The following is a 19,575-nucleotide window of genomic DNA, read 5'->3' as shown; positions in this document are numbered from 1 at the left end:
AGGATGTGTGTGGCCTGTTCTGGTTTCTTATAGTGGTAATGGAGCATGGTACATCATTCTTTAGCATGTATTTGTGGGATTGGGAACTAAAAGAGGATCTAATTTAACTGTCATTATACCATAAAGAAAATGTCCCTTTAATGAATAATACTATTGTGAAAAATGATTCTCAGAGCTCCCAACCTCAGTCCCTTCTCTAAAGTTCTTCACCAGGACATTACTGATAATGAGATTGAATTGAGTCTTATCCTGGTCAAATTCCAGCCCAGGTCAGAATTGATTTAATCTGCTCAGGCTTGGGTGGAGACAGATTCTTCTGCCTAAATAGCCCAAGACTGGGAGCGTGGTCTGATATGGTTAGTCTGATAGAATAGGTATTTCCTCCATCTGGAGATAGAATGATGGCTGATGGCAGGGTGATATCAGCCCCTGTTGGAAAGGTATATAATTGGGAACCTCAGATCCCAAATCTAGCCAGTTCTGGACTGTCACTCCCATGCAATGCATGTCAAGCTAGTTTGGGATAAATTAAACCTGGACATATAAGCTAAATTTTTGTTTGTTTGCTTTTTAGAACAAACTGTGAGAGGCTGACACTACAAACCTAAAGAAAAGTGTGATTGCATTTATAGAGATGTTGCTTTATAAACATTCATTTATCTGAAAAAGAAACTGAACAATCAGTATGTCAACAAGTATTAACTTAACACCCATTATATTCGAAATGTTATACAATGGACAGAATAAACATGCAAAAAATTTTATCCATGAGGGAAATGGTTGATTTTTTAAAGAAGAAAAACTTGTCTTTCTTCATTGATGTCCACAGTTTTTATACCATGTTTATTTCTGAACATCGCTACTCCAAATGTTCATATAGACAATTTGTGCCTCACTCATAGTAGAGCCTTCTGGGCTCTTGCTGGGCTGATCTGATACACCGTACCTTAACTCCGACATAGTGATGCCATTTTGGTCCTCTTTGAGCACAAAGGACAACCAATAGGGGAAAAGCAGTTGAGCAAAACTGACCAAACCAATGACCACATCGGATGTCTCAGTGCCCTAAGAATTTTGGGATACTATCTGCAGCACTGGAAAATCATTTTCCCATGGTAATGATTTCTAAAGGGAGTATTTGAAAATATTAATTCAAGGCATCTAGATTATTTAGTGCAATTGTTTTCTTTCTGTAATTTAAATTAGACAAAAACAAACAAATAAATTATACATAGAAAAATCCCTCCAGTTATGTTTGGCATTGTACACTATGCTTGGGGGGGTTAGAAGGGAAGTGGTACAAAAGATGAATAAAATATAATATCAGCCCTCAAAGAGTCTATAATCTAGGTTGGAAGGTAAAGCATTGAGTTGATTAGATAGTGACTAAGGACTAAATCATGGGGCAATAACGATAATATTGTACATCAAAGCCTTTTCTCCTCACCTCTGCCATCTAGAATTCTGGGCTCTCTTCACAGTTCAAAGGCTACTTCCTACAGGAATCAGTATCCTGGTCTTCCCATGGCTAGTGCTCTCCCCAATAATGCTGGATACATTTAAAAATTTTTGATCTTCTGTGGACAACTTATTTCTTCCCAGTGGAATATAAGCTCCTTGAGGGCAGGGACTATTTCATTTTTATCTTTTTATCTCTAGCACCTAGCACACAGTATACACCTAAAAGGTGTTTTTAGAATTTGAATTGAGGTGAATCTATATGGTGCTTTATCGTTATGGAAGCAGGAGAATATTTAAATCTGGGACAGGATGGCCCCAGATTTCTGAGTTGGCTACGACTTAACTATGTACATCACTTAGACTCCCTAGTTCTCAGTTTCCTCATCTGTAAAATGAGGTGGTTGAAGCAGTTGACCTTTAAAATTCCTTCTGGCTATAAACCTAGGATCCTTAGGTGATCCTAAGATCCTTCTTGGTTCTTCTAAATCTAGATTTCTGATCTGATAAATGAGGAAAATAATACTCAAAGTAACTAAGAGTCATGCCTTAGGTTCCACATTAAGTTAATTGCAATTGGTTGTCCGTCATAGCAGTGTAGACCCACTGAATAATCAACTTTGACCTCGTTAGCATCTCACTCTAATCAAATGAGCTAATAGGCCCAGACAGGCCAAATGTTAACATTATACATTTATGCATGTGATATGCATGCACACACAAAGAATGTATAATCCATGTGGCTATATGGTGTATGGATAATAGAACTCATTTTACTAAGTTTACAAGCCTTTAAAAACTCATGGGTTAGAAGTTTTGAATCAAACCCAGATTTTCTGGTGTTTGAGTTCATTTTCTCTTGGCAAACATGTCTTCCTGTTGTTAAGAGGAAAGCCTTTAAAAAGATTATTTAAAAGCTCAACTGGTTTCTTGAACATCAGCTAGCTCTTACTACGAAGGATTTTAATGGTACGAGTGTAAATGAATTAAAAACACATGGATTAATATCCCTTTAAAATCCTTATGGTTTTAAAAATTAACAGGAGACATTTGGGGAAAGCACATTTGAGGTTCAATCAGATTCTGAAGGCAGAATATTTTAAGATTTTCTCTGATCTCTCTATGTACGGCTCTGTTAACCCACGAGAAATAAATGCAGAGCATATAATGGGGCTTGGGGAAAAGGAGTCTTCCCTTGTGTTTATTGAGGTTTCTAGAAAGTGAAAAATACCCAGTAAACAAACAGTCATGAGTGAAGTGAGCAAATGGATCTGCCCAGTAGGGGAGTAGACTGCTTTGAAAGGTAAACACTCCTTTGGTGGATGGTTTTCATTGGGAGGCTGAATGGTCCCTTCTCAATGGTGTCCTGGAGAGGATTATTACTTGAGTATAAGTTGGAATGAAGAAGTCCTAGAGACACAGTGTCGTATATTGGAAAGAATACTGTAGAGGACCTGGTTCAAATCCTGTGTCTGGTTCTTACTATTTGTGAGACCCTGGGTATGTCACATCCTCAGTATGTTTTTCCTCTGTTGTTTTTCAGTTGTGTCTGACTGTGGCCCCATTTGGAGTTGCCTTGACAGAGAGAGTAGCATGGTTTGTCATTTCCTTCTCCAGCTTATCTTACAGATGAGGAAAGAGGCAAACAGGGTTAAGTGACTCACCCAGAGTCACCCAGATAGTAAATGTCTGAGGCCAGATTTGAACCTAGAAAGATGAGGGTTCCTGAATGCAGGCCCTGTGCTTTCTTCACTGTACCTCCTACTATTCTCATCTGTAACATGAAAGGATTGAACAAGATAGACAGCCCTGGAGGTCTACTCTAATTCTGTGTTTATGACTCTTTCTAGCCCTGTGAGTCTGTGATCACATAAATGCACACCATCATGACACCTACTACTCTTCACTGATGATTTGACTTTGAATAAATCACTTCAACTTTCTGGGCCTCCGTTTCTTCATTTGTAAAATGTAGGGGCTGGACTGGACATCTTCTGAGTTTCCTTCTATTTTAATGTAATTCTTCCAACAGACTGTGAATTCCTTAGGAGCAGAGATGTTTTTTTCCTTTTGTCCACTCTCGCAGTAACCACTTAATAAATGCTTGTTGAATCAAACATAATATTTGACTAAGGCGGCTGCTGCCAGAGAGGGGATAGACTTCTGATCCATCTCTATTTATTGGAAGGAGTGCTCACTCCGGAATAAAAAGAACCAAGTTCAAATACTACCTCTTGTACTTACATTATTATCCATGTAATAACTTCCTGGACCTCGGTACTCTCATTTACAAAATGAGGGGCTTGGATTAGAAAGCCTTTGGGATCCCTTCTTGCATTCAATATACAATTTCATGGTGCAGTGAGTGAAAAATGGGCTCCTCTCTCACCTGTCCAGAGCTGAAACTCTATTTTTTTGCTCATTGTGGCTCTGGTCTGTCCTCTCAAGCTGGAACCCTGAATTCAGGGGCACAGGGTAACGTAAACATGCTAGAGAAAGTTGTTATAACTATTTTACTTTAGTCTCCATTGGAAACTTTCTCTCCTCACGAAACCTCCACAGAATTTGGCACAAGAAAGAGCTTAGATTGGGAACTGCGGGGTAACTATGGGCCACTGATCTAGGAGGATTAGTTAAATTGTATAAACATGCTCCATTTCTTGCTCTAATTCAGTAAGACTGTGCACGGAGAAATCCCAAAGACGCCTAGCTGGGGTACAGTGTCACAGTGTGTTTGTATAAGAGATGTCTACAAGTCTGTTAACTTAAGGAGGGCGGCCATGTCAGGAAAATAATGGAAACCCCGTTGCTGTGTTTATATCAAAGTCAGACTGGACAGCATCCTTGAGAAAGCCATAAAGGGAATGATCTCACATGGAGTCTTGGGATGAAGGCGGGGTAGAGGGATCTGGGCTATATTTTAAAGAATTTTCCTATCAGTAATGCTCTAGTCCAGGGGGTTCTTAACCTTTCTTGTTTCGTGGAGACTTTTGGCAGCTTGGTGAAGCCCATAGACCCCTTCTCAGAACAGTGTTTCCAAATACATAAAATAAAATGAATAAAGTATAAAGAAAATAAATTATATTGAAATGCCAATATCAAAATGCATAAAAAGTGAATTTATGACCTCTGAGTTAAGAACTTTTCTTCACTGAGTATGCTCTAGTCTAGAAGGATCCCACCTAGCAAACTCTTGCAAACTGTACATGCTTGAGGGGCTACTTTTAGACACACGTAGGTGAGGATAACATTTTCTTAGGTGAGGGGAGGTGGTCCTAACTTCGAGCTAAAACAAACCACTTTTGTGTTTGCTTCCTGTACTATTCCCCAGTATCACAGCTTGGCTGCTGACAAGCTAGAAGGGAACTGGTTCGTTGGTTAACAAGCATTTATTAAACTCTCCCTCTATGCCAGGCACCGTGATAAGCTCTAAGGATAGAAAAAACTGCAAATTATTCCTGCCTTCAAGGAACTTACATTTTGATGAGGAGAACAGTGGGTACATAGGATGTGTGTGTGTGTGTGTGTGTGTGTGTGTGTGTGTGTGTGTGTGTGTGTGTATACATATGAGAGGCAGCTTGGCAAGAGATAGGAAGAGCTGATTTCAGGTTCTTTCTCTAATCCATACCGGTTGTTTAATGAATTTGTTTAAATTTTTAGCATCCCAGGCAACTTTATATTGCACATCTGCCTAGGATGAAGGAGTTGCTTTTCTGGTAGTGCCCTACACTAAGGTAATCATAGGTCTGGATCCAAGAACAAGAACAAAACTGAAGGGTTTACAAAACAATGCATAGTAATTTCAAGAGGGAGAGAGTGCTGATAACTTGAGAGATCTGAAAAAGCCTCCCATGTTTTCTAAAATATTCTTGGATGGAAACAGGAGCCCAAAGAAGCAGAAGGGAAATGGGAGTGCATTCCCCCACATAGGAGACACAGAACAAAAGGGTGAAAGTAGGAAACCCAAATGTCAGATTTAAGCAACAGCTAACTGGATAGTTTGAATAAAGCAGATAGAATATTATTTCTATCTTCTCTCTCTCTCTCTCTCTCTCTCTCTCTCTCTCTCTCTCTCTCTCTCTCTCTCTCTCTATTTTAAAAAGAAAAATTATTCCCACATTGTGGCTGTGTTACTTTTTGAAAGACTTGCCTGTCTTCTATTTCATGTAAGTATCATAGTTTTCCAGTGAATTACTTAGCTTATTCCAGATGAGTAGACTACTGACAATGTTATAAAATATGGTAGGTATGTACTTTGAAGTTTTCCAGTATAGAGCATGAAAATGGAGCAATGTGAACTCTTTCTCATGACATAATACAATCTTGATTCACTGGAACTTCTTAAGGTTTGGGAAATGAGCCATTATTTTTTCTAAATCTTAAAATGTTTTCTATAGTAAAAAATTACCTCAGAGGAAATAAGCATATTTTATAGTGGCCCAAGAATTAGGAATAAGAGGTTGAAGATTCAACAGAAGAAGAATTTGTGATGACTCATCCCAAATCCCTTGTATAATTGCTATGTAATTTCTTTTGGGGATTAGATTTTGGGGAGTAGAATTTTCTGACTCATTTAGACTTTTTTTTGTTACTTTACCTAGTCTCATTCAATCTTAGTGTTGGAAGGAAATGGGGGTGGGAGGACAGAAATCCAGTTCAACTCTTAAGCCATTTGTTTACTGATTTCCTAATTTTTTTTTTCAAGGAGGAAATAGTAAACCACTCCAGTATCTTTGCCAAGAACACTCCAAATAGGGTCACAAAGAGTCAGATACAATTGAAACAACTGAACATCATCATCATCATCTTCATCATTATCATCATCATCATCGGTATTTTTGGTGGACAGAATGAGAAGTGGATGCTGGGGAAAAAGTTTCTGTAAGTGGATTACAATGTACCTATAAAGTGATATTTCTTTGCACAAACCAAACCAAATGCATTCAAGTAGTCATTTACTTATTTGCAAGATGAGCCTTGAATGGCATATCCACCTGGAAAAAATCTGGAAATAAAAGTCTCCTCAATAAAGTTTCTAAATCATATGTATATGGTACAGTGGAAAAAGTGCTGGAGTTGTGAGCAAATATTTTCAGTCCTTGTGCTAATTAATTGAATGACCTTGTGCAAAGAACTTTTGCTTCCATCTTTCAGTTTCCTCTTCTTTGAAGCAGCAATTGTACTGTACTGCTTGCCTCCATATTTTTCCTTGTAATCCTTAAAGTGCTATAAAAATATAAGTTCTTTGAGGACAGACAGCCCTTTATTTTTGTCTTTATAGTTTCAGCACTAGCATAGCTCTGACACATAGTCGGAGTTTAATACATGTTTAGTGACTAGCTAATATTAAAATAAGTTGTTTTATATACTACTGCTATTAACGCCATGATAAACCTAGACAGAAGTTGAATTTTACTGCAGGTTATAGGGGAAGGAAGACTGGAATACAGTGATAGGAAGGGATGGAAAAATCAGAACATCAGCTGGGTGGGGGTTAAGGGTGCATCTGGAGCTTTGTCATAGGTGACAGTAACTGAGGAGTTGATGGTTCTTCCTTGCTTTGGTCAGAGACCATACTTGACCTCTCAAAGTCCTCTACTAGTTCTTGTGAGGGAAAAGGGAGAAGGAGTCCCTGGAAGAGAACTCAAGGGAACAGGGTCACTTGCTAAGGTGCTAAAGCTTCCCCCTCCCAAACTGTGACTTCTCCCAAGATGAGACTTTCTTCTGAGCATGTTTACCTTCCCTGATTTTTTTTTGCTTAGTTGAAAGCTTTGTTTGTAATTTTTGTAAACTTAAATACAAAATAAAAAAAGAAAAAAAAACAAATTTAAATACTAAAACTAAAATAATACAAAATAAAAAGGAAAACAAGCATTGCCAAGTGCACAGCAGAACATGAGAGAGGATTCAAAATACACAGCAATCAATTTCCATTTCAAGAAAGCCTATATAATAACTACTACTCATTGTACTGAGAGCTGTCCATCTTTGATTCCTTGTAAGTTTTCTTTTGTTCTCTGTTATGCATTTTTTACTTTGATCTTTTTCCCTCCCTCTCCCCCACCCCATAAAATTAAGCATGGAAATATGTGTGTGTTATATGTATGTATGTATGCATATACATACAATATATCTCTATCTATCTATCTATCTATCTATCTATCTATCTATCTATCTATCTATCTATCTATCTATCCCTATATCTTCTCTGAATTTCAAAAGCCTTTCCCCACTACCTTCTCTCCCCAAACTCTGATCCTTTTCCTGCCAAACTAGCCCTCACTAATCCCTAACCTATACTTCCATCCAAGTCCTCCTCTACTCTTAACAAATTCCTCTCCATCCTACATTTCTCCCTCTCAGAGCCAATCTTTTTTTCTTTTGTAGTTTATTTTTCTATTTCATAATCATAAACTTAACTCTGTTGTCTAGCTAGATGTGGAAGGAAAAAGGAAATGAAATCCAAAGAGAATTACAGCAAGTGAGAGCACAGGGTATAAAAGCAGATGGGGGCGGGGTGCTCTCTACAATTCCACATAAATAGTTTGCTGTTTAAGACAAAAAACAAAACAAAACAAAAACTTGTGAGAGTTGTCCATAGTCAACGATAGGGATCTTCCTGATGGTCTTGCCATCCTGATAATGGGACACTCCATGACTTCCACAATGTTCAGGCCTTTTTTCACTTAGCCAAAGGCCACATGCTTGCCATTCAACCAATCAGTCTTAGCAGTGCAGATGAAAAACTTGGAGCTATTTGTGTTGGGTCCAGAACTGGTCATGGACAAGACACCAGGATCAGTATGCTTCAGGATGAAGTTCTCATCAGCAAATTTCTCCCCATAGAGGGGCTTGCCACCAGTGCCATTATGGCATGTGAAGTCACCACCCTGGTACATGAATCCAGGAATGATTCTACGGAAGCAGGATCCCTTGTAACCAAATCCCTTCTCTCCAATGTTCTGAGCACTGAAGTTTTCTGCTGTCTTTGTAAACTTGTCTGTAAAGAGCCTGAAAGTAATCTGATCCAGCAGCTCTTTATCCACAACAATGTTGAAGTACACATTGTAGTTGGCCAAGGTAAAAGATGCCTGGGCTGGTGTGACTGTAGAGGCAGAGGTGGTGGGGATTGGTGTCTAGTGGGACTCCCAATGGTGGCATCTGCCAAGAATCCATCTTCTGGTTCTCCTTGAAAGACATCATTCTCCTGAAAATAATTCATCTTTCAGCACCCTCTCCAATTCCAACTACTCTTTTTCTCATGTCCCCTGATACACAGGCACAGGAAGAGAAGTTGGCCAACTTTCTACAGACAGTTACTTTCAGACTCTTTCCCTGTCACCATGGCCCGTTACCAACTCCATAGTAAGGTTCAATCAATGACCTGACCTTTGTTGTAATTTTGCCTTTGTCTTCCCAGTACTTTGTATGGGGTTGGGAACATAATGAGTGCTTAACAAATGGTTGTTGATTTTTGGGCTATCTCTAGAGACTTTGACTCATTTTCTTTTCTCTCCAATAAGTCAGGACTTAGCTCATAGTCTTCACCCAAATTTCTGCTTCTTTTGAACACTTGGACTTCCTAGTTCCTCAGCCTCCCCACTCTCATAACCTTTGCCTCCAGTCTTTTTCAACCATTCAAAGGACTGATTATACCTTGGATGGGAGATTCACATACTAGGGCCTGAGAACTTTTTAAAAAAGGTTATTTTATAACTGCATTTAATAGAATTTATTTCCTTTGTAGTGCTATTTATTTTGTGCATTTATAAATATTACTCTGAAAAGGGGTCCCTAGACTTCACTAGACTGTATAAGGGGTTTATGAAGCAAAAAAGTTAAGAATTCCCTTACCATAGATAAGTTCTGCCCCCCAATCCTCTATTTCCAGATTGAATTTGCCCCAGGAGTCAGAGTCCTAAACTACAACTCTGGGGGAACTAAGACATATTATTCAGACAGTCTCTAGAAGAACACCAGAGTCAACAAAGAAAACTACACATTTTGAGAACTATGATAATATAGGAAGGTCTCATACAGAATTCTAAGATAAACATTATATGAGAGGATAATTCAAATAGATTTTCAAAGTCCCACCTGTCATTTTTTTTTACCCGACTCTTAAGACCCAGTTCATTTCTAAGAAAAGCAGCAAACCATTTAACCAATCATACTATTGACAAGCAAATGCTGACGTTAATCAAGAAGTCTCTTCTCTTGGTGTTGCTCATTTGGTTGTTTGATTCTAAAAAATTTTAGCAGTTATGAGATGACTAATAAGGATCTTTTGAAAATGTCCGTTTATATGAACTGCGAACTCACTCATCCATGACAAGTGCAATGTGTTGCTACTATCTGGGTACATCCTATAGAGGGGGAAAAGGACGATTGCCTGAATACATGAAGATCATATCATCTACAAAGGTAAGGAAGGGTTTGCCATTTAAATTCATGTAGGGAATTCCAACTCCCATGAAACAATGGACTTTCTAAAGTATTTGAAGCATGCAGTTATATGTGCAAGCATGTTCAGAAACATACACACACAAGTATCTAGAAGTTTTCTATTCAATAAAATCAAAATTCTAATCACTATTTCTTATCTATAGCTGTGTATTTGCACCATTGATTTGTTTACTGGGCCTGGAATTCCATTCATATAGAGAGGTGATGGTGAGGTGCTTTCCTGCTCTACTAACGCATACCAACATCTTCTCTGTAACTCAGTCTTAGAGAACTGAATGAAGGCACTGAGACATTAAGTGACTTAACCAGGGTCACACAGAAAATGTGTCACAAGTCAGACTCTCTATTGTTTATTCTGCCTTTTTGATAGATGGACATATTGGTAGGTTATTTCAGTTTTAAAAATTATTTGCAAGATGAGTTTATTTTGATATTTTTAAAAAATTGCCCAACCCTGTTACTTTATCACAGAAACTCCCTCTACTGAGGTAATTTGGTAACTTCTCTGTAATTTACGATTGACTTTTCCAGGGTTATAGAGCAAGTTCTAATCCTAGAACTCAGGCTTTCTTGCCTCCAGACCATTCTTTTATCAATGAATCCAGATGGTCTCTCCAGACTGAGTTAAGCCATAATAAAATGGTTATCTGCAGAGATAGGAAGTCTTGGCTGCCAAATGTTAATCTTAGACCTGAATAACAAACGCCCTGCTCTGCTTAGAGAAATCATTGTGTCATGATTAATATCTATGCAAGTCTGGACCTTGGTTCCTAAGATTTCATTTGCAAGATAATTGGCCCTTCAATTATAGAGCAAAATTATAAATGAAGGTAAACAGTGGTAATGGATTTCTCTGATGGTACAGGATAAAATAGGTGAGCTGAAGTAGATGGGATCTGAATAGTTGCTTCCATAGAGTTTTGTTGTTAGATTATATTAACTCATCCCCTCTGGAGGCAAGGAAACAACCAAAATGAATCAAGTTTGATGACTATCTGCTTTCTTCCAGTCTCCTCTGATCATATCCCTTAAGTGCTGGGCATCTCTTCCTTTTTCTTTTTTTTCTTCTCTAGAAGCCAGGTCTGCTTTTAACTCTTCTGCTCTCTGCTCTGCCCCCAATTCTCTCTTAATATCTCCATGTAGCTATCACCAAAAGTCTGTCGGCTCCCTCTTATAGACCCAACTGAAAGAGACGACTCCCTCAAACAGCCAAATCATTGCAAAAGGAGTTTCTACAAAGATAAATCTCAGTTTTCTTAATTCATTTAGAATCACTGAGACTTAAGATATCTTTAGTTTCTCTCAAGCAAATGCCAAGACTCGGTCAGGATATGCATCTTCTTGTAACCTCATCCATTTTGTAAGATGATCAGTCCGTCAATAAATACTTTTTAAGTTCCAGGTACCATATTAAGTTCAGGGGATACAAAGAAAGGCAAAAAGACAGTCTTTGCCTTCAAGGAGGTCATTATTTAATAATCATGGTATCATATATTTAGATTTGGAAGGGAATCTAAGAGGACTTTGAGTCTGCCCTTCATTTTATAGAGAAAAAAACTGAGACACAGTCTTACTTATTCATGTAGTTAGTAAGTGTCTGAGGCGGGATTTGAACCCAGATCTTCTTGACTCTAAGTCCACTATCCTATCTACTACATCATACTACCCCTTAAATTGACTTGAGAGCTTTCTTTCACATAAGTCAGTCACTCAATCTCTACATCTCTGTTTCTCCATCTGTGAAATGAAGGGGGCGGGAGGAATCACTCCTTCCAATAAGATAATAGCAACTGATTATCCAGATTGAAAATGATGAGACCCTCTTTTCTCTCCTCTCTTCTATCACCTGTCTTTTGGTCATTTCTCAGCTCATTTCACATCCCCCTCCCAACCACACCATGGAGTGGTTAGGCAGAAGAAAATAAGATGAACCCCAAACTATAGTTATCCCTTCCCCGTCATGACTTTCTCCAATGCAATTTTGATATGTAGTGGGTAGCCATAAGAAATTAAATAGGACTTTTGGGGAAGCTTTGCAGAAGCCACCAGATGACATGTAAAGGCCAGCAGACAACACAGAAAAAATTTAGAAACTCAGAAATGCATAAAATATATGTATAGTATTATGTAATATCAGCTTAATATAATATATTAATAATATATACAATATATAAATCATAATTATTATGAAATAATTATTAGTTAATAATAATATATAGATAATACATATAATAAAATATATCTTTTAATACCATAATAATTCAGACTTATTCTCTGGTATAAAGAGGAGGACCAAAAAGCTTTACCTGGATTTTCCAGATCTCTGGGGTACCACTTCCAATCCCCTCAATGTGGAAGGGAAAACTGTAGTCTACTCTTTGGTAAAAGGTGTGATCAGAAGAGGAGATTGTGTGAATGTATTAGGAAGGTTTGGGAGTGGGCGTCCTACTATCCCAATGATCCTTTTCTTTTATGGTCATAAATAACTGAGACTGAACTTGGCTTTCCAGACAAGTCCTAGTGCCAATTTATTGTCACCCACCCTTGTAATAGTATGATGTAGATTTCACAGAAAGCCTAAGAAAACTAAGGTAGAAGGGTCAAATTTGGCTGCTTCTGTCACCCTGAGGCTTCAGGTCAAGTGAGGGAAAGTTAGCAATGGCAATGGGAAGAAACCAGCCATTCTCACCATATTTGAAGCCAACCTGAGTCAAGCAGGAAGCCTGTTGGGAGGCAGAATATTTTTGGCCTTGGTGATATAAGCACAGGGTGTGAAAGACATTTGGATTCTAGTCCTTTTGGCTTGCTTTGAGAGACTAGATACATTGCTTAACTTTTCAGTGTTTGCCTCCTTATCTAAACAATAGAAATAATCATCATAATCAAAAAGGATTTATTAAGCGCCTATTTGCGTGGGCCACTGTACTAGGCACTGTGTGAAGATAACAATCCCCAGCCTATCTAACCAGGATATTATAATAGTCGACAAGATAATGGGAAAAGGTTTTATTGTCCTTGAAGAAGTAATACCACACAGTCAGAGGATTATGTACTCAAAGGAAAAAAAAACCCCAACAGATTTCATTACATTTTAAAAGGTCACCCATGAGGTCTGTTGGCTAGAAATCAGAGTTGTAGACTTGATGCCTCTCCTGGTCAGATAGTTATCAGGTCAAAACAACATTCTATGGCCACAGACTCCTTCCTGCTTCTCAGTCCTAGCCACATCTTATAAATCATGTAATATGGGCATCATCAGGCAATGGAGGGGAGGGGTGGTGGTGGTGGTGGTGGTGGATGAGGGCAGAGCAGAAGGTCTGTACTGCTCGATACAAACCCATCACTGTTAAGGGTAAAAATGATTCAGAACACACACTGGATGGAAGATTGAATTTTACAAGCAGAGGCTCATGGATCCTCAGAGGGAGATCATTCTTGTCTGACTCCTTATGCCATGTAGAGATCCCTATGGTAGTAGCACCCTGACTACATTTGAACATTTCCAGTAATAGGAACTTTATGTTTCATAAGGCAGCTCATTCTACTTTGGAACTATTTTAATTGTTAGAAGGTTCTTTCTGATGGTGTTCTGAGATCTCTCTTCCTGTTAACTTTCGTACATTAGAAGCCTTTTAACCTCTGGAGACACGAAGGACGATTTTATTTCTTTTTCTGTTTTTCAAATACTTATGTCTCTGACAAGTCTTCTCTTCTCTAGATTAAATATACCCAGTTCTCTTAACTGTTGCTTGTTTAAAAAAAATGTGAGAGGTTGAACATTATGGAGTACTATGGGACTGTAGGCTTAGAAATTGAAGGGACCTTAGAGGTCAGCTAGTCTAACCTCCTCGTTTCACAGATGAGGAAACTGAGGCCCAGAGGTGTTAAGGGATTTACCTACAGTCATACGTTCCCAGTCTAGCACGCACACATTGAACAATGCTATTCCATTACATCTCTCTGTCTTAGTTTCTTCACCTTTAAAGGGCAAGTGTTAGCTTCAATGACCTCTAAAGCCCCCATCTGTAAATCTGTGGTGCTCTCCTCTCATCCCCCTGGATCTCCAGGCATAATCCTACCTGTGAGCATTCTTAATATAATCAGGATCAATGCTGATGTACTACAACCAAAATTTAAATTAAATAGTATATGAAGGAAGTATTTTCACATATAATATCTCATTTGATCTTTATAATAATCCTATGAATTAAGTTGTATAATTCCTACAATTTTCATTTTACAAAATGAAAACAGGAATATTTTTGCCTTTAAAGGGCAGTATTTGAAGAGATATAAAACTCAAATATTAAAAGAAAGTCTCTCTAAAATCAGAAAATTGTGAAAACAACAAACCATAGAATCATAACTGATAAGTCTGGCACCTGGGTCAGAATCAGTTGAGGGGAACTGGGCAGAGACAAATCTTGAGATACCCTGGGGTTAACCTGAACCACTACCATTGATGAGGCTGGTCATCTCTAGGCTAGGGAGTGCATGAATAATTTGCCCCTGGAAGGGTGCATTAGTAACAGCAGGAAAGAGTAAATCTAAGAGATTGACAAATTGGGACCAACCTGGGATGGCAGTTTGGACAGGTGGGAAGCACACTCCTACCCCTAGGGTGCCAAAAATAGGGCAGGAGAGGCATGTTTCCTTCCTTCTGTAATCCTTTGGACCTTAAAGTCTTCCTCTTGCCCCATGATGCACAATGGGACCACCACAGGGAGGATGGATTAGCATCTTGGGGGAGGGAGAGGAAGGAAATGCACCCCTCCTAGATGTCAGTGCCCCAGGGCAAAGTCCTGGTTGCCTGATGCTTATTACTGTTCTGCCAACTCATCATTTCTTCAGTTAACCTACTTTCTTTCAAAAGATTTCTTTAGAATGTCTGCATTCTATTTATTTGTGGCAGCCTTCTAGGGGAAGAAAGTATACCTTCCTGGATGTAGGTGTCCTGAGGCAAAGTCGTGATTGCCAGACACTGGTTATGACTGCCAATCTACCAGTTCCTCAGTCAGCCTTTCTCAAGGGATCCCTTTTGGACGTTTGCATTTTACTTACTTGTTTTTGTAGGTGGAGAGCTGAGAAGACCTTAAAGGTCATATAGTTTACTCACCTCAGTTTTACAGATGAGAAAAGTGAGGCCCATGGAGAACAAATGACTTCCCTACGTAATAAGGGGCAGAAACAGATTTGAATCCAGGTCCTGTGATTCTATGTTTACCATTCCCAGTTTAGCACTCACACACTGAAAATCTGGAAAATGGCCTTTAAACACATTTGAATTCTCTGATGAGACATTTTCAAAGCTAAGATATGGTGAGAGAAATTATTTATTGGTGTTTCTGACTCTCCTGGGATCAACCTCAAGAAAGATTGTTTAGTTCTCCTTTCCTTTGCATAATTCTTGAAATCAGAACAAGAAGAGGAATACACAATGTGACTGACTTTTCTTAGGCAATCGCAGGCAATGCAGACCTTGCTGACAGAACTGGATCTAATTGGTCTAAGTGAAAAGTATAAGGATCTGAGGATTTTGTGTCATAAAAGGGGGCACATGCCAAGCTTGCATGCAATCCTTCAGTCTTACAGAGTGTTAACCTGAACCAGAGTGAAATATTCTTCCTCATTTTACCTCTGCTTCTGAACAGCTGCCAACCAGCATACATCAAAGTGAAGAACTGTAAATGAGCCTCTTTCCTGCAAATAAGATTTTAATGAGATGCTTTGGTCAGGAACTTTCTAATATGAAATGGTAAAATGTAAGATTCTCAAATCCCTCCTCACCCCCAACCCCAACCCCCAACCAGACAATGACGTAGACTTTGGTCAGCATTCTTTAATAAAGTTGAGTTTAACAGGCAATGAAACAGAATCAGACCAAAGGATGTTGGTGCTGGTGCTGGTGCTGGTGAAGAATTTTACTCAGTGTCGAGTAGATTCAGCCGTAGATATCCACACTGACTTAACTATCATACTTACACTATCTCTTCCTGTACATGAAGATAGAGATAATGGGAGGGTCATTCTAATTCTCTTTGTGCAGGGCTCAGAATGGGGAGGAAGCTTTTCACTTTTTCTAAGTCTGGGAAATAGATTTATTTTTTCCCTTTTTGTTATTTCCTTTCTGTTCTCTTTCTTATGGGAGAATGTGTTTGTCTGCATATGTGCTGAGGGCAGAGTATTAGAAAAGTGGACTGGACTTGGAAAACACACATGCAGGAGAAGTTAGAAAGGTAAGTAGGAAAGGAACCACAGAAAGAGGAAAAGTAATTTCCCCACCCCCAGCTCAAACATTATCTAGAGTATGTTGTCAAAGAGCCTTCATTTCTATTACCAAGTAAACCCTATTCTTTTAGCTTTTTCTCTTAAGGCTAGCTCCTGCTTAATATTTCTCCAAGTTCAGTCTACACATATTCCAGTTATGTGGCCCCAAATGATAATATCCCCTAATCAAAATTAACAAAGGACAGGGATCCAAGTATAGGTCCTTTATACCTCACATAGATCAGATTGTGGTATGCTTTCATAGAGTAGTTTTCAAGATATGACTTGATTTTTTTCACAAGTATTTTAGCAAATTTAGAAAATATGTTTTTCAAAAGTTTATAAAGATATATTGCAAGCATATGGACTTTGGATCTCACCTCACACACCTCCTCCATTAAAAAAATTACCATTTGCCACCACTTTTATATTACTAATGGATTCCTCAAACATTTTGAGAAAACAATCAAGATCTATTTGTCAAACACTATAGATACAGATACCTAATAAATGAAACATAGGGAAGGGGAAATTTGTATCTCTACATCTTTTAATGTTATAATACTTAAGCTTCTACAAATCCAATTTATGTGAACAGTCCCTTAAGTTTTTAGATGAAAAAGATTTTAAAATATTTTATTTATTGTACTAGATCTGTAATGAATCTTCCACAATAATAATTTTAATATCTATGTAAAAAATTAAAATAGCAAAGGCTTGTGAATAACATTGGATTTTTGCAAAATTATGAAGCTGTTTCAGCTTTACATATAGCTTCCTCTCTTTCTCTTTCATTCCAGCTAAAGCTTGAAGAAAATCTTAAGCCAACTTTATATGTTTGAAGGAAATGAAATTAAACTTTAGCAATGAAATTGAAGGAGTAGTTAAATGCCTTCATCCTCTCCCATTAGTGAATGGTATTCTGCTCAGCCTGTTCTATACCCTTTCCATTTAACCTCATCTACTTCTCACAGTCGAAGTAGTTCTCAGACTGCCCTCTTCTTCCCATAATCATCTAAGCCAAGAAAGACCTGTCTACTCCTCAAATTCAGAATATTCCCAAAATAAACTCATCATTTTCCCTCAAAACATGTTCTTCCTCATTCTCCTATTTCTGTTAATAGTACAACTGTTCTAGTAGTCACTTATGCTCAATGCTCCTAGATGATCTTTTACCCCTCCTTCTCTCTTGTTCCTAAGGAACTGGGAAATAAGTTCCTAAGTATTACCTCTGCAATATTTCCCATGAGCTTCTCATATTTTCTGTTTACCTTACCACCACTTCAGTGCAAGTTCTCATTATCTTGCATGTGGACTATTTCAATAGACTGAGAAGTGTTCTCCATGATTCTGGTCTTTCTTTGTTTCCAAATCAATCTTTCATCTCTCCCTTGTTAGGTTAGTCTTCCTAAACAAAAATCTCTGATCATGTTACTCCTCTCTTAAACAAGCAAACAAACAAATAATTAAAACTTCAATAGTGTTAAAGAACCCAGTTTAGAAAAAATCAAAAAGAATTGAATTCATTGACCTGGTGCTTGAGAAATGAGAGAATATCAAATATTTGGGGAATGATTCCCTATTTGACAAGAACTGCTGAGAAAATAGGAATTCAATTAGGCAGAAATTAGATGTAGACCAATATCTCTTACCACATTTCACAGTAAGCCCAAAATGGATATATAACCTGAATATGAATGACTATATCATAAAAAATAAAATAAAAGAGAACCAGATCTGAAACCTTTTACACCTATGGCTGTGTGCAGGTGGTGGGGTGGAGGGAGAGAAGTTCTTAACTAAACAAGGGATGAAAGTTATTACAAAAGATAAAATAGATCATTTCTGTTACATGAAATTTAAAAGATTTTGTACAAACAAAATTTAAGCAAGTATGATTAGGAAGGAAGCTGTCAAGTAGGGGAAAAGAGAAGACAAGAGCAGAGTGAGGAAAGGAAAAGAGGAGAGAGGAGAGGAGAGAAAATTAACCTGACATGACTGGTTCTTTAAACCAAAAATCTCATTAAAAATTTATTGCTGTCTTCTGTTTTTATGTTCTCTACATTCTCCAGTATATTTCCCACCTCTTCTCAGGGAGTCATTGCTTTATAACAAAAGAATACACAAAAGGAAAAAAATACAATAGTACAATAAAACATGCAGGTATACTTACAATATCCCACTTTTACAAAGAAACAGGGAAAAGTACCTTTTCTTATCCCATTTTGGGGGCTATGCTTTTGGCACTACATGTTTTTGATGAAGTTATGCTGGCTCTTTGTGATCTCACATTCATTCTCTAGATATTAACTAAGAATTCGTTAGAATTTTGTCAGAAATCAAAGTCAAACACATGGCATATCAAGTTTCCTAAAGGTGGCTAACTATATTCTTTTCCATTACAAAAATCAGTAAATTTGTCCATCACAAATCCTGTATTAGTTCTTTTATCTTCCATAATCTTTTGGATATCACTGACAGTAGCTTAGCCATCATTTCTGCCACTTCTTTCAGTTTTCAAGAATGAAGTGCATCTGATCCTGGTAACTTGAACTCATCAACAATAAATAGGTCCTCTCTTATACATTCCCTGCTTATTTTTGATATTATCAATTTCCTATTAGTCATTTTTGCTCTGCACTTTCAAGTCTAAAGATCATTTTTTGAACAAAGAAAACAAGCAAAATAGCAGTGGAAGTACTCTACTTTCTCTCCATCATCCCTGATCACTCTCACATACACTCTGAGCACTAGACTTATCCCTTCTTTGATCTTCGTCTTTTTTTCCCAATACAGCTAAAAGAACACACAAAGCTTGTTTTGTTATCCTCAGTTCTTCTTGCCAGCCTTGGTTCATTCTGGGTTTTAGCTTTCCTAACACTGTTTTTACAGGATTATGCCACGCTTTTGAATTCATGCTTCTGTTCTTACTCTTGCCTCTTTCTTCTGTTTGTCTTTTAAAAACCTAACTTTGTTGGTGAATTCCTCATGTATCCACATCCCTTATGTTACTTTAAAATTTTCTTGTTTATTATTATGAACTTTTTAAAAAATATATTTTAAATATAACATGGTGGCTTAAACATTCTCTGCTTGCTTTTTTTCCTTTTATAAACTTTACACATCAGTTGATGGGTTTGTGAAATATTGTTTGAATGGATGCTGCTGCATGTGATGTTTCAGACCTGAGACAGTTTTCAAGGAATTTACATGTAAGGAGAGCCTCGGTATTACATATAAAGGCTTAAATCTTTTGTTGTACTTGTTGGTCATAATGTGCTAATATAAAGTGAGTCCAAGGTTGTAGGTGAATACATTATACACTGAATTGTATCATATCATGTACTTTATATTATTATGTAATATACCTTAGCATTTTTATAT

The 19,575-nt window shown here is 37.7% G+C and overlaps 1 pseudogene; it reads right to left on the bottom strand.

Moving 5' to 3' along the window:
- Positions 1-8,010: 8,010 nt before the first annotated feature.
- Positions 8,011-19,575, bottom strand: part of LOC140522895 (peptidyl-prolyl cis-trans isomerase A pseudogene) — an 84,397-nt pseudogene continuing 72,832 nt past the window's right edge.

Source organism: Notamacropus eugenii, chromosome 2, assembly GCF_028372415.1.
Source record: "Notamacropus eugenii isolate mMacEug1 chromosome 2, mMacEug1.pri_v2, whole genome shotgun sequence".
NCBI lineage: Eukaryota > Metazoa > Chordata > Mammalia > Diprotodontia > Macropodidae > Notamacropus > Notamacropus eugenii.
The sequence above is the reverse complement of the archived record's forward strand: the minus strand, read 5'-3'. Positions and strand labels throughout refer to the sequence as shown.